Source organism: Mercenaria mercenaria, unplaced genomic scaffold (assembly GCF_021730395.1).
Source record: "Mercenaria mercenaria strain notata unplaced genomic scaffold, MADL_Memer_1 contig_4508, whole genome shotgun sequence".
Taxonomy (NCBI): domain Eukaryota; kingdom Metazoa; phylum Mollusca; class Bivalvia; order Venerida; family Veneridae; genus Mercenaria; species Mercenaria mercenaria.
Window position 1 is genome coordinate 39,650 of NW_026462741.1, and position 21,413 is coordinate 61,062.

Below are 21,413 nucleotides of genomic sequence, written 5' to 3' on the forward strand. Positions count from 1 at the left end.
TGGTTTGTAGCATTGTCTTATGGTACTCAACCAAAATTGTTCAAATTGTACCCCTTGGGTGAAAAGAGGCCCAACCCTAGGGGTCCCAAGTTTTATATAGACATATAGGAAAAAGCTTTAAAAATCTTGTCTGAAACCATATGACGTAGGCTTTTGATATTTGGTTATGATGCATTGTCTAGCAGTCCTCTACCAAAATTGTTCAAATTATGCCCCAGGGGTTAAAAGAGGCCGCACCCTGGGGCCACTTAGTTATTATGTTAGTTATATAGGAAAAATACTTAAAATTCATCTGATCCTATTTCCAAGACTATTTAATTATAATGACCTAATGACCCCAAGTAATATGATGTCACTTGACTGTGACCTTGACCTACTGACCTACTTTCTTGTTTTTAGCTCACCTGTCACAAAGTGACAAGGTGAGCTTTTGTGATCGCGCGGCGTCTGTCGTCCGTCAGTCCGTAAACTTTTGCTTGTGACCAATCTAGAGGTCACATTTTTTGTGGGATCTTTATGAAAGTTGGTCAGAATGTTCATCTTGATGATATCTAGGTCAGGTTCGAAACTGGGTCACGTGCCTTCAAAAACTAGGTCAGTAGGTCTAAAAATAGAAAAACCTTGTGACCTCTCTAGAGGCCATATATTTCAAAAGATCTTCATGAAAATTAGTCTGAATGTTCATCTTGATGATATCTAGGTCAAGTTCGAAACTGGGTCACGTGCCATCAAAAACTAGGTCAGTAGGTCTAAAAATAGAAAAACCTTGTGACCTCTCTAGAGGCCATATATTTCACAAGATCTTCATGAAAATTGGTCAGAACGTTCATCTTGATGATATCTAGGTCAAGTTTGAAACTGGGTCACGTGCCGTCAAAAACTAGGTAAGTAGGTCAAATAATAGAAAAACCTTTTGACCTCTCTAAAGGCCATATTTTTCATGGGATCTGTATGAAAGTTGGTCTGAATGTTCATCCTGATGATATCTAGGTCAAGTTCAAAACTGGGTCATGTGCGGTCAAAAACTAGGTCAGTAGGTCTAAAAATAGAAAAACCTTGTGACCTCTCTAGAGGCCATACTTGTGAATGGATCTCCATAAAAATTGGTCAGAATGTTCATCTTGATGATATCTAGGTAAAGTTTGAAAGTGGATCACGTGCCATCAAAAAGTAGGTCAGAAGGTCAAATAATGAAAAAACGTTGTAACCTCTCTAGAGGCCATATTTTTCATGGGATCTGTATGGAAGTTGGTCTGAATGTTTATCTTGATGATATATAGGTCAAGTTTGAAACTGGGTCAACTGCAATCAAAAACTAGGTCAGTAGGTCTTAAAATAGAAAAACCTTGTGACCTCTCTAGAGGCCATACCCTTGAATGGATCTTCATGAAAATTGGTCAGAATGTTCAACTTGATGATATCTGTGTCAAGTTTGAAACTGGGTCACGTGCCTTAAAAAACTAGGTCAGTAGGTCAAATAATAAAAAAACCTTGTGACCTCTCTAGAGGCCATACATTTCATGGGATCTGTATAAAAGTTGGTCTGAATGTTCATCTTGATGATATCTAGGTCAAGTTTGAAACTGGGTCAACTGCGGACAAAAACTAGGTCAGTAGGTCTCAAATTAGAAAAATCTTTTGACCTCTCTAGAGGCCATATTTTTCAATGGATCTTCATGAAAATTGATCTGAATGTTCACCTTGATGATATCTAGGTCATTTTCGAAACTGGGTCATGTGCGGTCAAAAAATAGGCCAGTAGATATAAAAATAGAAAACCCTTGTGACCTCTCTAGAGGCCATACTTTTCATGAGATCTTCATGAAAATTAGTGAGAATGTTCACCTTGATGATATCTAGGTAAAGTTCAAAACAGGGTCACGTACCTTCGAAAACTAGGTCAATAGTTCAAATAATAGAAAAACCTTGTGACCTCTCTAGAGACCATATTTTTCAATGGATCTTCATGAAAATTGGTCAGAATTTTTATCTTGATAATATCTAGGTCAAGTTCAAAACTGGGTCACATGAGCTCAAAAACCAGGTCACTATGTCAAATAATAGAAAAAACGACGTCATACTCAAAACTGGGTTATGTGGGAACAGGTGAGCGATTCAGGACCATCATGGTCCTCTTGTTTAAGATACAGCCTTGAAATTTTGATGACATACACAGTTTTGCACACAAATGGTAAAACTGAATTTCACTGACCATGAATGTGACTTACTCTGACTTTCTTAATATTTTATCATCAGTTTGACATTTGAAACATGTAGCTCATATTACTCAGGTGAGCGATCCAGGGTCATCATGACCCTCTTGTTTAAAGATACCTTCAAATAATTTTTGTGAATGAATTAAATACATTTTATTCAATATACCTCGAAAGTTTTTTACTTACGTCAGGGGTTAGATTAATCTCTGCAATAAATAAGTCACAAAATTATTTTCCTATCTACAATCCCCATGCAGATTCATGTTAATTAGACTGTAGTGGTCCCTGTGAATGGCATAGTAGATAGTGAACAGAGAAAGACATGTTGTGCACCAGGGTGCTAAGTAATAACGTAAAAAGTGGCTTGAAAACTGACCCAGTGGCAACTTTAGAAAATCATCTCAATCTGAAAGTTTATATGTCATATGTGTAGAGAAATTTTTCAGTCATAGTTAAAATTAAACCTGTTTAATCAGTTAGGTTGTTTAAGGGAAAAACAATATGAGGAGAAACAATCCCCATAAATCTGTTTGAATTTTGACAGATTTATGCCCTTTTTTAATTTAGAACTTTTTGGTTAAAGTTTTTGATACAGTCAAATATCTCCGTTACTAATAAAGCTTTTGACTTGAAACTACTTTCACAGTCTACACCAGGAGAAATAATCTCCATAACTCTGATTTGAATTTTGACAGATTTATGTCCCTTTTTAACTTAGAATTTTTTGGTTAAAGTTTTATATAACGTTCAATATCTCTGTTACTATCTATTGACTTAAAATACAGTGCAACCTCTACAGAGTGGCCCTCTCTACAGCAAAAACCTCTCCACAACAGCATCATCAAAATTTCCCACAGCTGAAATTTACTATCAATTTAACCTCTATAGAGCAACAACCTCTCAACAGAGGTCAATATCTGCATCTCCCAAAGGGTGTTGCTCTACAGAGGTTGTTCTGTTATTTACTATCAAAGGCTACACTTTAAGAAACTAGAAATTGCTTTTGTAAAAAAGTGCATGTCTCCCCAATGCAAAGTCCTATAGGCAAGAAGTCAATAGGGGTCAGGAGCGAAAGTCAAAGAGACACTGATGGTTGGCTGCAATAGGGACCATCTACTTGGCATGTCCAGTCATTCCGCTAAGTTTCAACACTCTTGGCCTAGTGGTTCTCAAGTCACTGTTCAGGCTCCTGTGACCTTGACCTTTGATCAAGTGACCCCAAAATAAATAGGGGTCATCTACTCTGCATGTCCAATCATCCTTTTAAGTTTCAACATTCTAGGTCAAGTGGTTCTCAAGTTACTTTCCGGAAATGATTTTACATGACCAGGCCCCTGTGACCTTGACCTTCAATAGACTGACCCAAAAATTGACAGGGGTCATCTACTCTGCATTCGAATCATCCTATAAAGTTTCAACATTCTGGGTCAAGTGGTTCTCAAGTCATTGATCGAAAACGGTTTTCGATGTTCAGGCCCCTGTGACCTTGACCTTTAACAGAGTGACCCCAAAATCAATAGGGGTCAACCACTCTGCATGACCAATCATCCTATGAAGATTCAACATTCTGGGTCAAGTGGTACTGAAGTTATTGATCTGAAATGGTTTTCAATATTCAGGCTCCTGTGACCTTGACCTTTGACAGAGTAACCCTAAAAACTATAGGAGTCATCTACTCTACATGACCAATTATCTTATGAAGTTTCAACATTCTGGGTCAAGTGGTTCTTTAGTTATTGATTGGAAATGGTTTTCAATGTTCAGGCCCCTGTGACCTTGACCTTTGACAGAGTGACCCAAAAAACAATACGGGTCGTCTACTCCAGCAGCCCTACACCCTATGAAGTTTGAAGGTTCTAGATCAAATAGTTCTCCAGTTATTGATCGGAAATGAACTGACATACGTACAGACGGACGGACAGGGCAAAAACAAGATGTCTCCCCCAGAAGGGGTGAGACATAACAATCCCCATAATTCTGATTAGAGTTTTGACAGATTTATGACCCTTTTACTGGCAAAGCTCTAATTCGAGTCAAGCAGCGTGCTGTCTAATATGGATAGCTCCTGTTCTTCAATTGATAACTTTTAAAAACTAATCAGCTACATTTTTGTTCTGAAATACAAAAAGGACTATTCTTCAAGCTAGTATAGATGAATTGTCTATTTCTCCAAACGCTCGAAGTATTCATGGTATCAATTTTTAAATAATGATGAAAATGGTACTTCTGGTCTGGTTAACATGCTGAAATATTCACATACACAAAGAATGAAATTTCTCATGATGCTTACTTTTCCTAATATAAACAGAGATGTGTTACGCGTACATTTTAACTGGATTCACGATTTTGTAAAAAATTTCTGTGCAAAAATAATCACATTTGCAGTATTTGATAAGAAATATTTTTATGAAATTAAGTTCAACTGCTGACAGAAAAAAATGAAAATTAAGCGGTCAAAAGAACTCGTGCAAGAAATATTTATATTGTAAATACACATGGTTTTAAGGAAATTTCATGAAAATATGTAAATATCACCGACAGATGAAAACGTAATGTACAATAATATGTAATTTATCCTCAATCAAATAACATACTCGGAACTACCCATGAAAACAGATGACACTTTTTTATAGCCTGTGCAAAGATATAGATGTCTTATTATGCAGTTAGTCCACTTTTTCACCTTAGAGTCAAAATTCTTTGAATTTGGTCAAAATTCCAGTCTTATAAGCTAAATATTATAAAACTAACACTAGATGCCAAAGGGCAACATGTCGAGCCTGCCAGTTGTCAAAAGGACTGGGAGTGTCTTGACGACTTCATCCTCCAACTTGAAGATACAGTGGCTGAGACAACCCATGAAGGTCCCGTACAATAGATGGGCATCAGTTGTGCATCCGACAGACAATCTCTGCATGAAATGCCAGATATCCGGTCTGTAAATAAGAAATTATCAAATGCTTATATTTTTCATTCCAATGTAATTTTACTAAATTAATGCATCAAATACAAGCATTCTATGAAAATGCTATGTCTAGAATAGGTCTGTTAATGTAGGGATAACGCATGTTTTTTCGTGTTATAACGTCTGCAGAATCCCGAGGGATTGGTTGGTGCCCGAGCCCGTAGGGCGTGGGTACCAACGTATCCCGAGGGATTCTGCAGATGTTATAACACGAAACGATCATGCGCTAACGCTATTCTAGCATAAAACGCGGAAAATAATACTAATAAATTAATACATCCTAGCTCAACGTCATTAAATTTCCATGAAATGCGCGGGAATGTCTGAGTTGTTTTTTACGTTGACGTCATTTTGTTTTGAATTATCCGTTTTGGGGCCGAATGACGTTTACGCTTTGCCACGGAACTCGCATATATAAAAAGGTGTTATAACAGCACGCGAGCGCGAGAATCTCTCTGTTAACACACGTTTTCTCTCTTGTTAAAACACCCCCGAAATGTGACAAGAACAGCAGTTTTATGCTAGAATGGCTGGAAATCTCCTTTATCATCACAAGACAATAATTATATAAGAAGATATTTCTGCTCACAGGAAATTACTGTAAATACTGCATGGAAGCATTTGTGATTATATGTTAGATGTTGTATTCATAATATTCTAAAGTGTATGTGTATTAAAGATATTTCACAGACAGCATACAGGAAAATGGTTAATCAATTGTGTAATAATACTTTTTTCCGAATATGTGCACATTTCATTTTTAGACATTTTGTAATCTAAAATTATCAAACACTAAATGAAAACTAAATGAATTATGTCACAGACACACTCCAGCCCAAAGAACAATATATATTAGAAATACCAAAGAAATGACACTGAAAAGAACACAAGAAATAATCATTTCAACTATTCACTGTAATCTTTGATTTAAATAAAGTTGAAAACTATTGAAAAGGCTTGTAAAGGAGTTTTGTGTAAGTATAGAAAAGAATTACTTATCTCACTATAATGCATGACCAGGTTTTAAAGTATTTTCCAATATATGCAGCACCACAGCAGTCCCTATCAACATACAGGATCAGAGGAGATGGCCCTAAGGCATTCTGGTAGCGTGCACACAAGTCTTGTATCATGTTAGACAGACCATAGCCTTCGCTTGTAGTCATGACAGTCATGATAACTTGTCCATGTTCATTTCTGACATTGGTTGCCCACATACTAGTCTTTAAGTTAGCACTTCTTCCTGCAAAGGTATTTTCATAACCTTCCATCAAATGAGATAACACGCTCCATAAAAGAAAACATTCTTTCATGCAGCCCAATATGAACAATGCATGAAGAAAAGAAGAAAGGTCAATGTTCAAGCAACATAGATAACAAGAGATAAATCTTACATTCAGTCTTTCTACATGGAATTTATTCAACTCATTGCCAGAGTCTGATATTTTATAATATATATTTATAATGAAAAGGTACTACAAGATCCTCTACTTCTAAATTTTAGTAGAGTTAAATAATAATTATGTTATTATCTATTTTTGCATCAAGTAGTTTACATGGAAAATAAGGTTATTCTTAAACATTCACAGGGCGAGTTATCTGATGCATGTCCACTCTGGTGAGGGAACCATTGCATACAACCTTGGTTCCTGGATCCTTATGCAGGCAATGCAACTTGACACCCCAGAGGTTAACCGGCATCCAGAGAAACAAAGGATGAGCAAAGAATCTCTGGACACAGTTCTTGGCCCTGGTGTAGACACTCGGCTGGGGTGGCTCAAATCTTCTCTGTCTTGAACTGGATCTTGTTCTTTTCAGTCAGTGCAAAGAATCCTTTGCCCTTGCAATTGCGCTCCCTTGTTTTTGCATCCCCTCCCTCTTAACTATGAATAAGTACTCATGCCCACTGTAACTATGGCTGCCAGAATCCTAAGGAGGTACACGACTGTTGTTTTTTCCTACTTATATGTGAGCGTTTGTGTGCTTGTGCGTCTGTTTGTCCTGGGTGATGCCTTACAGTGTTGTTATATCTTACTTGTCTGTTTATCTATGTTAGTTAGCCATAAGTGGGTGTGGGTGTGTTTGTCTTTCGTACATGAATGTCTGCGCTACTGTGGTTTACGTTGTAATGAAACTGTGATTAAGGAACATAGTATTCCCTTTGTATATTCATCCTTGTTCTACTTTCCCCTTCAACCCCCATCCCCCTTTCTACCCCTTCCTCCCTCTCTATTTTGCATAAAATTAAAATGCAATTGATGGATTTTTGAAGCAACCCATCTATAATATTTTTCCCTTACAGCTTCTTTTTGTTGTGGGCCTACTTTGCAAATGCATGGCTCTTATGGCTGTATTTGTGGTGCTCTATGCTTCCGAGAAATCTACCCTTACCTTTTATTTTTTGATACCCAAACATGATTCACTCCACAGCTGTCAAGGCCGACTGCCATCCTTCATACAGCAGTGGTTTATCTGTAACATTTATGCAATTTTGAATCAGTTGACTATTCAAATATAGTGTCTTTATCATTAAGAACGAAATTGCTACAAAAATTGATTAAAGACAAAACAAGAGGGCCATGATGGCCCTATATCGCTCACCTGTTATCATTGCACTTGAGGAAAAGAAGGTCCTCAGTAAAATATCGAAGTCCAAAGGACAGGAACAACAAAGGGAAGAAATTTAACCAAAAAGAAAAAAAGTTCTTACAAGGTATAGATATGTCAAAATTCACCTAAAAAATTGGAGGTACCATCCATGTTGTACCACAGAAAAGTGGTCTTGGTTTTTCCCTACGGCCAATAATAAAAAAGTTACTAAAAATAAGCTATTTATAGTATTGTAAAAGGGAAGTAATTAAAAAAATAAATATTGTAAGTGAACAAAAGAAGGATCTGCCAAATAAATCTGTTGACATAAATGAAATTTCAGATCAGTATCTTCATTAGTTATGGAGATATACCCATTTTAATTTGAAATAAAGGGAGGTAATTTGACATAAAACCAGTCCACAGTTATCTACCATGATTGTCTCTGTCCCACTAATAACAATAATGAAATTTCAAATAAGTCCTATAAGTACTTACTGATATAAATCCATTTTGATTACAATCAGGGGAGGTAATCAGATATAAAATAACTCTGGAACCTACGATTGGATCTGATTTGTCATGGAATCCAAGATTTATTGTTGTTGAAGATATTTTGGAAGTTTGTATCAAATAAAACCATAAATGAAGTCTCTATATGGCTGCAAAAGCCAAAATAACCAATTTTGGACCTTTAAGGGGCCATAACTCTGGAACCCATGATGGAATCTGGCCAGCTGAAAAAAGGAAGCAAGATCTCGTGGTGATACAAGTTGTGTGCAAGTTTGGTTAAAATCAAATCATAAATGAAGCTGCTATTGTGCAGACAAGGTCAAAATAGCTAATTTTGGCCCTTTCAGGGGCCATAACTCTGGAACCCATTGTGGGATCTGGCCGGATCAAGAAAGCAACCGAGATCTTATGGTGACACAAGTTTTGTGCAAGTTTGATTAAATTCAAATCATAAATGAAGCTGCTATTGTGCAGACAAGGTCAAAATAGCTAATTTTGGCCCTTTCAGGGGCCATCACTCTGGAACCCATAATGGAATCTCGCCAGTTCAAGAAAGGAACCAAGATTGTATGGTGATACAAGTTGTGTGCAAGTTTGGTTAAATTCAAATCATAAATGAAGCTTCTATTGTGCAGACAAGGTCAAAATAGCTAACTCTGGCCCTTTAAGGGGCCATAACTCTGGAACCCAAAATGGAATCTGGCCAATTCAAGAAAGGAACCAAGATCTCGTGGTGATACAAGTTGTGTGCCAGTTTGGTAAAAATCAAATCATAAATAAAGCTGCTATTGTGCAGACAAGGTCAAAATAGCTAATTTTGGCCCTTTCAGGGGCCATAACTCTGGAACCCATAATGGGATCTGGCCAGTTCAAGAAAGGAACCGTGACCTTATGGTGATACAAGTTGTGTGCAAGTTTGGTTAAAATAAAATCATAAATGAAACCATTATCGTGCAGACAAGTCACTGTTGACGCACGGACGCACGCACGCACGGACTGACGACGGACGAAGGGTGATCACAAAAGCTCACCTTGTCACTATGTGACAGGTGAGCTAAAAACAGATATAAAAAACTGTGCTGTGAGATCAAATGAAATCTTTTTCTGTACATTCATTGTACATACACATATGTGAGAACCATTTTTGGTTGCGGGTTTATCCTGCTACCAAAGTTTAAGTGCATTTCTGACAATCATAGCATCTTTATTTTATTCCGAATCACATCGAAAGGATGTTCATGTACTACACAAAATAGTCCAATTCATGAACAATGCTATGAATTATCAATGAACAAGCAGTTCTTATTCTACATGTATCCACTCACACTGACCATTTAGAAGATCTATCAATGATAAGTTATTCCAGCCTATGGTTACATCACAAGCTAGGTCAAGCCGAGTTCATCTTAGATATGAGGCACAGTAAATTTGTATTTGTTTCTCATTCATGTATATTCATAGACTGGCATTTAAACAGAAAATAAATCTACCAAAAAACACGCAACCATCGGACATCTCAAGGCTTTGATTGGTATTTTCTTTGTTTTTTTCTGGTGGTGCTGACCTTGCCCGACAACTATCAGGCTTATTAGGCTTATCTTCATTATGAAACACAGATTATCGGAATGCAGTCAAAGTACTGCTTTGCATCAAAATTTTGCAAACAATCCATGTTACCAGTGAAAACATCAGCAGAACATTCTAATAAAATTTGAGTTATCTTCCTCTCAGAAGCAGTGTTCAGGCTGCCACAATGAAAACACTGGTGTCATAAAAGCAACATAGAGCAGATGTCATATATAATTCTAAGCATTAATTCTGTCCTTGCCAGATGAAATTAATACCAGGATTATCAACTATAATTAGTTTTGTGATCATCAAAAGTAGTTTGGTGTACATTTTATCATTATCATGTATTTATTTGTATAACCACCTGAGACTGCTGAAGATGTTGGTTCAGGTACTGATAAAGCGACTTGAAGAGGCAGTCCTTGTGGAAGCTTTCACTGTTCAGGCACTGAAAAAGAAAGGATATATTTTTAGTCTGCTCTATTTCCAATAGATTAAACATCATACCAACACAATTATAGGCCATATAGTGGCTCTGCATCTCTTGTGAGTGCATGGTGCCCCTGAAGGCCAAAGTGCAAGGAGCTTATTAGCACAATTGACCTTCAGTTAGTCAGCTGATGGAAGAATAAAACGCTATAAACAAGATTTTAAATTTGCTGCAATTGCTTTAGCATTTACATTACTGTAAAATCATTTAATTTCATGGGCATGAAATTTCTTGGTTTTGGTCAAAACGGCAATTTCGTGGGGATAAAAGTTCGTGGATTTCAACTTTTGAACATAAAATGAATGGGAATTTTACTTGTTCATTGGGATTAAATTTCACGGATTGACTCAACCACGAAATCCACGAAAATTAGTCCCCCACAAATATTAATTCACAGTATCGGATAACAATGGTCAGAAGTGAACAGTGCAAATTTATACTTATACACAGCGCTTACTGTCACATTAAAGCTGGGGAAAACAGTGAAGTGTATAATATACATGCTACAATTATGCAAACATTTTCAAGAATTTAATCACTCTTTTACCTGGCTTTTAGCCCTTACCCTGCTAAATTTATATATAAACTTGTCTATCTTTCAGTCTGGACAGTACCACAAACTTTTAAAAGGTGTGCTTACAAAAAAGATACTGACTGAGGCTATTTTACTAAACTGATTCTGCCTTTGCGACCAGTGCAGACCAAGATAAGCCTGCGTGTCCGTGCAGTCTGATCATGGTCTGCACTGTTTTGCTATTCTGTCAGTAAATTTTCAGTGAACACCCCTTCGAATTATAAGTGGTATTACCCAAATTGAATGATGGACCAGTCCATTTTAGAAATTGAGCAGGGTGAAGGTTGAAGATAATGCAAAAATATCAGATTATAAGATACCAGGCCTAAGACCACAGTTATTTTTACTATATGTTCTATATAGGCACTGGACACTATAACAATTTTGCATGCATTCCAACCCCTATAAAAATACCTGAACTCAACAGAACTATTCAAGAGAAAAAATTCCAGCCACAGTAAACATGGGGTTGACCGGCTCTTTTCCCCCCAATTTTGAACCAAATCACATGCGTACGAAGAATACTCTCTAGATGGCCGCAAACAGGCAAAACAGACCCTATCAAAAAGTCATGTTATGCATATTCTGACACTTTCATTCTGCCAAATTGTACATGTACCTACTATTTCATATCTCCTCTATTAAATCATGCCATTTATTGCAGGTCTTTCACTCAAAAATTCACCAGTATTCACCATCAAACAGAGAAACTATTTTCCGCGTAACCACTTCCGTATTGTCGTCAACCAAGGGCAAATAACTGTGGTCTTGTGCCTATTTAGACCTATTTTTCTCTTCAAACTAAAAAATATTTTACCAGTACAATCTCAGATGTATTGCAAATTAAATCTGAAAGTTACACCTCTGTTGAACTATGCACTAAAATTTGACAGCTTCCAATGTTACACATGGTATCGGTCAAATCTGAGCAAAAAAAAATTTGCGTACTTTTCAGATGAAAAAAACGCAAAATTCTATAACTTTTTTGTTTGATGAGATTTTCACCCAAAATAAAAAACAGCATGTTTCCTTATCATACATCTATCCAAATTAAGAGCCACTTTCAAGTCTGATTACAATATCACTGTTCCAAATTTAAGGAAAACTATTCATATTACAAAAAGCACGTCAAAACGCGTAGTCTACTCACACGAAAAAGTAAAATGTGAACTAAGAAAAATCCTGTAGCTGTCAAATTTGCCCTTTTTAAGCAGCCCAGTATGTGGCAAATATGAGAATGAATAGTTTTTGTACATATATGTGTCATATACTTTTCAGTGATCATTCATTTATGGCTACCCTAGGTAAAATGAGCCAAACAGCTCTGAAAAGTCCAATATGTGAGCTTACTAAAAAGCTTATGAGTCTTTCTGGAATGAATATTGCACTCAAATCTTACAGTTTACAGGCATTCAGTGCACTCTGTAAATGAAACATGCACACCATGACCATTTACACTGCACAAAATCTTACACTGTGTATCACAGCTGAGCATTCTGGCAAAACAGCCCCTATCTCTATAAAGAATGATTTTAATGTACATCACTGCCTGCTGAATGTTCCAAACTGGCTTAATTTCAGCAAAAACCTTAATAAATATCAACCTGAGAAACTACAGTTGGTGCTCCTAATTTTTCCGGTGACTAATATCAATGGAAGTGACCCTTCGTGTGACCGAACCAGGATCTTCTATGTGACTGGAAGGCCTTCGGCCGAACAACATCTAAAATATGAATCGAGCTAGTCATAATTTCTTAGAATGAATACTTAATCAGTTTACATGATTGTATGTATGTGCAAACCATATTTCAAAACAATCTGACTGCAAAGAATTTAGTGTGAAATGCTAAAAAGTGCCCCTCAAAGCAACTTTTCTATGAATATTTATATCACAATCTCCTTTCCCCATACTGAAACTGTCATAATGTAATATAAAACCTCAAATTCAAGTCTTATGTATGTAAAATGTGTCATAACAAACAGTCTAAATAACAAAACTATCAATCACAAAGCAGTCTGTCCAGTTTCCTTGCTTTACTGACTGCTAGACCTCAAGCAATGTTTACTATTTTCAGGTAAAATTAGCTACAATCTGAACTGAGCATTCACACTGTGAATACAGCTTACTGCATCAACTATTATGAACAAATTCCTGTCCAATTTCATGGTAACTGATTATAAATGTTATCTCACTACCACACATGATTTAGAAAGTAGTCATTATGGCAAAACTGGCTGAAATAATGCTATTCCACTACAATTCTATTTTCTAGCTTTTTTTTCGCTTGCCAATGCAATTTAACGAAGTCTATTAAATTTTACAAAATCACAGGAAGTACCTGATCTTGATTAAAAGCATCTAAAATGGAATTATTTACCCATTCACAACACCGAACAACTGTCTTCGGTCAAATCTGAGAAGCTGTAGACATATATGTACAAAGGCGGTCAATCCCCGTCTATGCGACAAACTTCACATTGGCCGATCGCTCTCATTTCAGGTTTTTAGGTACTAAAAGTGTAAGAAATCCAACAAAATAAGTAAATATACAATTCAGGACCTCAGATATGATGATTTATGCTCAATTAAGCATTAAGGAAACCAATATGCAAGTCTAGTGTGTGAAAATCTGCCTGTTTTCCTTCAAAATCAATTAAAATATGCCAATTTCAGGCCCAATCTGTCCAATTTTCAAGCCCTTGAACTGACTTTTCTTGCACAGATTATGATTACACATATTTCACTATTCAGACTGTGTGTACTGTGTAAATTCAAGTAACCAAAAGAGCAATTTTATGTAAACAGAAATAGAAAAAAATACATATCTGACTTTAGGTCAGATTTCCTCAGTCGCAGCTCAAATTTCTAAAAAATCAAAAAATATCACATCGCGGCATTTGTAATACCCCATTTTGTTTTCCGCATACCGGTTTCAAACAAAGAACTTATAAATATGCACTTCATGCATGAAAACCTGCAAAATTAGAAAAAATCCAGAAATATGTAAACTGAAAGTAGGATTTTCCACAAGTTTCAAGTGCATGTATACTTTTTACCCAAACTGAAGCAATTTCAGCAAATGTAATGATTAATCTAAATATTTACCAGATTTCTATGTCTACCAGCCATTCACTGTCAAAATGTCAGCCATGTAGATTGAAAAATAACAAAAATATTGACAATTTACTTTCTGACATTTTCCACTATATCAGGCCTAAGACCACAGTTATTTTTACTATATGTTCTATATAGGCACTGGACACTATAACAATTTTGCATGCATTCCAACCCCTATAACAAGAGGACCATGATGGTCCTGAATCGCTCACCTCTTCCCACATGACCCAGTTTTGAGTATGACGTCGTTTTTTCTATTATTTGACATAGTGACCTAGTTTTTGAGCTCATGTGACCCAGTTTTGAACTTGACCTAGATATTATCAAGATAAAAATTCTGACCAATTTTCAAGAAATCCATTGAAAAATATGGTCTCTAGAGAGGTCACAAGGTTTTTCTATTATTTGACCTATTGACCTAGTTATCGAAGGTACGTGACCCTGTTTTAAATTTTTAAACCTAGATATCATCAAGGTGAACATTCTCACTAATTTCATGAAGATCTCATGAAAATATGGCCTCTAGAGAGGTCACATTTTTTCTTTTTTTATACCTACTGGCCTAGTTTTTGACCGCACGTGACCCATTTCGAAACTGACCTAGATATCATCAAGGTGAACATTCAGATCAATTTTCATGAAGATCCATTAAAAAATATGGCCTCTAGAGAGGTCAAAAGATTTTAATAATTTTAGACCTACTGACCTAGTTTTTGACCGCAGTTGACCCAGTTTCAAACTCGACCTAAATATCATCAAGATGACCATTCAGACCAACTTTCATACAGATCCCATGAAAAGTATGGCCTCTAGAGAGGTCACAAGGTTTTTTTATTATTTGACCTACTGACCTAGTTTTTTAAGGCACGTGACTCAGTTTCAAACTTGACCTAGATATCATCAAGGTGAACATTCTGACCAATTTTTATGGAGATCCATTCACAAGTATGGCCTCTACAGAGGTCACAAGGTTTTTCTATTTTTAGACCTACTGACCTAGTTTTTGACTGCACATGACCCTGTTTCGAACTTGATCTAGATATTATCAAGATGAACATTCAGACCAACTTTCATACAGATCCCATGAAAAATATGGCCTTTAGAGAGGTCACAAGGTTTTTCTATTATCTGACCTACTGACCTAGTTTTTGATGGCACGTGACCCATTTTCGAAATTGACCTAGATATCATCAAGATGAACATTCAGACCAACTTTCATACAGATCCCATGAAAAATATGGCCTCTAGAGAGGTCACAAGGTTTTTCTATTATTTGACCTACTGACCTAGTTTTCGATGGCACGTAACCCACTTTTTAACTTGACCTAGATATCATCAAGGTAAACATTCTGACCAATTTTCATGAAGATCTCATGAAATATATGGCCTCTAGAGAGGTCACAAGGTTTTTCTATTTTTAGACCTACTGATCTAGTTTTTGATCGCACGTGACCCAGTTTCGAACTTGACCTAGATATCATTAAGATTAACATTCAGACCAACTTTCATACAGATCCCATGAAAAATGTGGCCTTTAGAGAGGTCACAAGGTTTTTCTATTATTTGACCTACTGACCTAGTTTTTGACCGCACGTGACCCAGTTTCAAACCTGACCTAGATATCATCAAGGTGAACGTTCTGACCAATTTTCATGAAGATCTTGTGAAATATATGGCCTCTAGAGAGGTCACAAGGTTTTTCTATTTTTAGACCTACTGACCTAGTTTTTGATGGCACGTGACCCAGTTTCAAACTTGACCTAGATATCATCAAGGTGAACATTTTGACCAATTTTTATGAAGATCTTGTGAAATATATGGCCTCTAGAGAGGTCACAAGGTTTTTCTATTTTTAGACCTACTGACCTAGTTTTTAAAGGCACGTGACCCAGTTTCGAACTTGACCTAGATATCATCAAGATGAATATTCTGACCAACTTTCATAAAGATCCCATGAAAAATGTGACCTCTAGAGTGGTCACAAGCAAAAGTTTACGGACGCAAGCACGCACGCACGGACGGACGACGGACACCACGCGATCACAAAAGCTCACCTTGTCACTTTGTGACAGGTGAGCTAAAAATACCTGAACTCAACAGAACTATTCAAGAGAAAAAATTCCAGCCACAGTAAACATGGGGTTGACCGGCTCTTTTTTCCACCATTTTGAACCAAATCACATGCGTATGAAGAATACTCTCTAGATGGCCGCAAACAGGCAAAACAGGCCCTATCAAAAAGTCATGTTATGCATATTCTGACATTCTCATTTTGTCAAATTGCACATGTACCTACTATTTCATATCTCCTCTATTAAATTATGCCATTTATTGCAGGTCTTTCACTCAAAAATTCACCAATATTCACCATCAAACAGAGAAACTATTTTCCACGTAACCACTTCCGTATTGTGGTCAACCAAGGGCAAATAACTGTGGTCTTGTGCCTATTTACAGCATGTCAGCAGCCAGCAATACTCACCAAAATAACTTCCAATACAGCCGCAAGTCATTATCTAAATCATACTTTAGTTTTGATCTTGTCCAATTTTGCTCTTCTGTAATTAATGGACAATTTCAAATAATATACAGATTTTTTTTTGTTTCTGAACTACATAGAATTCCTAGGCAGGAACAACTTTTTAAGAATGTTAGGTTAAAATACATTGTCATTATATATATTCAAGTAGATCATTACCTGCCTGTTGCAGAGTCTTTTCTGGCGGAGTCTTTTCTTTTGGTGCAGGTGCCGGAGTAGTCGCAGTTGGTTGGAAAACTGGAAAAATGTTAATACGTGTATTCCTACAATTATTAATTGGTACAAAATTAATGTGGTAATTCCTTTGAAAACTTTACTCAAAGCAGATCTAATTATAATACAATAATATAACAACTGAGAGAGCTTCATTATGTAAAGTATTGTAAAAAAATTCCATTTGTTCAGAACACATTTTACATACTGAGATTCTGCTCGACGCATTTTAAAGGTCCAATACTAAGGAAAGTGAACATTTTAATTTCTTTTAAAAAGCACAGAAACTATTTCATTTTATTGGAAAATGAAAGTTGGTATGTAGAAATTCGAAATAAATCGCAGTATATGTACAATTATTTTTCTATGAAGTATGAAGAAAGTTAAAAAGACCTGGGGGGTCATTCTGTCGATTCATTGAAATTTCAACATAATACACATACATTTCTTTGAGTTCCAAAGACCTTCTGTAAATTTTGACCTGCCAATCTTCATTATTTAGTGTCTTGCAGAAGTCTATGCACTGGCTATGAAAAAAAAATGCCAACTCACTTTCCCTTAGTAATGGACCTTTAAAGTAACTGCATTATTATCCAGTGAATGAAATGTTGTTATTGTTGATGATGTCCATATATAGTCAGGGAGAACGTTCCTTAGATTATGTCGCACTTCTTCCCTCTGGTGAACAGAATGGCCGGGAAGCTGATTAAAATGTTCAATGCAACAAATGTGTGTACTTTTTTATTACAACCTTCTTTAAACATGGAAAGAAAATATCATGTAAATGTAAGAACTGATTTTTTTTTCCATGCAAAATGACCACCAGAATATAGCAAACAGGAACATGCATCACTAGCGCTATTCGTGGATTTGCCAATTCTGTTCTGTTTTTATTTCTCATGAACTTTGAAAAAAATATTTCACTTCTTAAATAAACTTATAGTACCTTGAGATAAAATTCTATCTTTTCTGCCACTGCAGACAACTCATTATCATCTGTGTAGGACATGAGATCAGTGGCAGCTGAAATTAACATCACTGTGCATTTATTTCTATTCAAATATGACTAGCAATGCTTAAAACATCACAACAGTATTATCTTAACGTCACACAGGCATGAAATTTATGTGCATCTACAAACAGCGCAGTCAAATTTAACAGATAAAATATTTTACTTAAAAACATGTATAAAACAAAAAGTCACATAGCACAACTGTCTTGATTAATTTACACACACAATGAGTTGGTTATTCTCTGTACAGAATAATTTCACATCAGATTCAATGTGACATCATTTGCACTCTGATGGAACTATTCCGCAAGACATATTACCATTTTCTGGTCCAGTTGTGTATAAACAAAGGAGCTTGAAGACCTACTATTTGGCAACATACATGCGTGAAGAAAAAGTTCTATCACATATCATCTAAATTTTGCAATAAAAAAATATTAGAATCGAAATAATTCATAGCAAAACTGTGTTTGAACACTATGTATATACACTGGTGGTTATATGTCATATAAAATTATTATGTTGGATGTATAACCACCCATCATGTATAAAGTGAGTTAAAACAGGGTTTTGTTATAACTTATAAACCATTTAATTAATTGAACTTAGAAAGCTGTACATGTACAATTTAACTTTAATCAAGCACTCTGATTCAGAAATAAGTGAACTTAAATACAGGTAGTAACATTGTAATATAAAACATTATAATATGCCTTGTGTACATTTTGCAGCTTTGTTTCTTTAAAAAAATTCTAATAAAAAAGAAATTATTTATGGTCTCAAAAAAATACCTTCAACCATTAGAAGGTACCTTACGACCCTCTAACTTCTTGATGTTGATAGCCTCAGCCTCTCTCGGAATAAAACTCAAATATTTCTCCAGTGCCATCCTTATTTACCCATCTTGCATCAGCGCTGGATCATTCTGTGAGGAACCACTATATAAACTGGCATAGCCAGATACATTTGATAGGATCCATTGACCGTTTCATTTCTGAAATTTGAAAAATTAACACGTCTTTAAGAAATCTGCATAAGCATTCACTTTTACAGTGTCCTGATCATATTTATGTTTTTTTTGGGGGGTTCAAACGTTTGGCTGACACAACCATAGGTCATATGGTGACTTCCCCAGCTTTGATGGAGGAGGAAGACTCTAGGTACCTCACCCCCTGTGCATTATTTCATCACGAGCGGCACCTGTTTAGAACCACCAACCTTCCGCAAGCCAGCTGGATGGCTTCCTCACATGAAGAATTCAATGGTACCTTGTCCATCAAGTGATTTATACATTTGTTGGGTCCTTATGGTGCGGTTTCCAAAAAAATAAAACAAAGAGTTAGTATCGCCAAATAAACCACGATTTTTGGAAATTGTTCTCCAAGAGCCAAATTCAAAGCAAAGCCAAGATTCTTTAGGTAATTCTATGATTATTTCCAGAAGGCAAACTGACCCTGGCTGGTACTCTTGTGGCAAGAGTCTAAAGACTAATCTCTACTGGTTTATCAGATCTGAAGAATGTATTTTATGAGGAACCTGCGTTACCTATATCTATAGAAGAAAATAGAGCTATGAAAACCCTTCCAAATGGAGAATTTTCGTGGAATCCTTTGACATTTTTGCAAGTCATCTTGCCGATATAAATTAATGCTATCTCTAAATACTGGGTGTTTCCCACAACAATGGACTGAGGTGTATTATGTTCCATCATTTAAGAAAAAATGACCCAAACGATTATACAATTACAGGGACCTTACACAAGTAAGTTGTATTGCAAAAGTATTGTCACAGGTGTACTAAGTAACAGATTATGTACTTGGATAGAGAAAAAACCATGGACTAAGAGTGTAGCCAATTTGGCTTTAGGAACTGGAAGGTCCACCATAAGATGCAATATTTGTTTCTTAAATGCCTGTCATACAGAAATCTACATGAAAAAGTAGACTATATTGGCGTATTTGTAGATCTTAAGAAAGCTTTTGACACATATACATTTTCCCTAGAAATTTATTTTGAGGGACATCATGTTCCCTCCAAATTTATTGTTTTCTGGAAAAAAGAGACCTATTTTGGGAACATGTTTGGATTTGCTTGAATACTTTTGATACTCTTAAGTCTTTTGGGCTTTGTAATAGTTTAAAAAACTGTTTATTAATTAAAAAAATTGTTTTTTGGGGAAAAACCTGCCCCCATTTGCCTAAGAAAGGGGGCCATGCCTTCGAAAAGTGGTAAATTTACCGACCTTTTTTGGGCTAGGGAAAAGCCTGATATAAACTTTAATGGTTTAAGTTATGGCCGAAGTTACTCAAATCTGGTTAGAAAGGAAACATGTTAATTGTTTTATAAGAAGCATGTACAATAATGTGAAGTGCTGTACAAGGTTTTCATACATATTTCAATTTTTTTTGGGATCAACAAGGGGAGGTAATGTCCCCTTTATTATATGAACTGTTATGTAGAAATCTAGAGTTATTTTCTTTACAGAACCAAACAAGTTTCTTAACAAAGATGATATTACCTTTATCCTAATGCATTCGTTGATGACATAGTATATTTGGTAACACTGCACTCCACAAGACCTTCAAAGTAACCTTGACTTGCTGAAAATACATTTTGATAAAGGGATTAGAAGTAAACTCAAGTTAAACTAAGTAATGGGTTCAGAAAATGTGAATTTGACAGTGATGAAAAATGGATTATAGTGGCAATATCATGAAGTGGGTAATGATATTAACTATTTGGTACAGTTTTCAATTATATGGAAACTTTGCAGCTGAACTGAGAAAATTTAGCTGGAAAGGGACTGAAAGCCCGAAATTACGTCTTATTAAGTACTTAATAATGTAAAGAAATATAACACCCAAAACATATGCAGTTGTTCGAACACATTTGCTGGTCCACATTTAGTTATGCAAGCACGGTGTGGGGTTTCTCAAAGTCAAAAGAAATAGAACGTATACACCTAAAATGTTGTGTAAAAGCCTATTAAGAGTGAAGTCCTCAAGTAGTTAACATGGATTTTATGGTGAACTTGCCAGATTTCCTTTATAATGTAAACAGATATGCTAGAATAATCAAGTACTAAAGTGTAAAGTTATAAAGTCAGAAAATTTATTGTGGACTACATATATACTGCATTTATGGGGCCAAGCACAACAAGTTAATGGCAAACAACTGGCTAACATGATAAAATACTTTACATGACAAGTATGGTTTCTCACATGTATGCTCAATCCTACTCTGCTGTTGACTTAAAAATGCTTTCTTTTTGATATTGAAACACGAGGTCTTGGATGTTTTAATGAAATTGATATATCTAGTAGTCTAGTCTTCACAAGCATTTTAAAAAGTATTTTATATTGGAATCATATTTAGAACACTTACCTGTAAATTCCACATTCCTCTGTCCAGGTTAGACTTGCATCCTACAATCTAAGAATTGAAACTGGTCCGATATGGACAAAATAAGGATATGAAAGACCCAGCGTTGTATTGTACAATCTGCAATTCGATAGGATTTAGAGGATGAATATCATTTCCCTGCATATCAACAGTTTAAGAATACAATATATAAAGGTAAACTTTTACAAAATCCTAGTGTCATGAAGGTTACTG

The 21,413-nt window shown here is 35.8% G+C and overlaps 1 long non-coding RNA gene across 2 annotated transcripts; it reads right to left on the reverse strand.

Annotated features, from left to right (window-relative positions):
- Positions 1-4,600: 4,600 nt before the first annotated feature.
- LOC128553929 (uncharacterized) lies at positions 4,601-18,050 on the reverse strand. 2 transcript variants are annotated; one of them, XR_008369472.1, is made up of 7 exons: positions 17,733-18,050; positions 16,733-16,810; positions 13,295-13,428; positions 12,521-12,639; positions 10,217-10,300; positions 7,573-7,653; positions 4,601-6,424 (listed from the first exon to the last, which is right to left on the reverse strand). It is a non-coding gene; the product is annotated as an uncharacterized LOC128553929 (long non-coding RNA). The 2 variants fall into 2 exon arrangements; XR_008369473.1 differs by having other exon boundaries at positions 13,256-13,428.
- Positions 18,051-21,413: the final 3,363 nt, after the last annotated feature.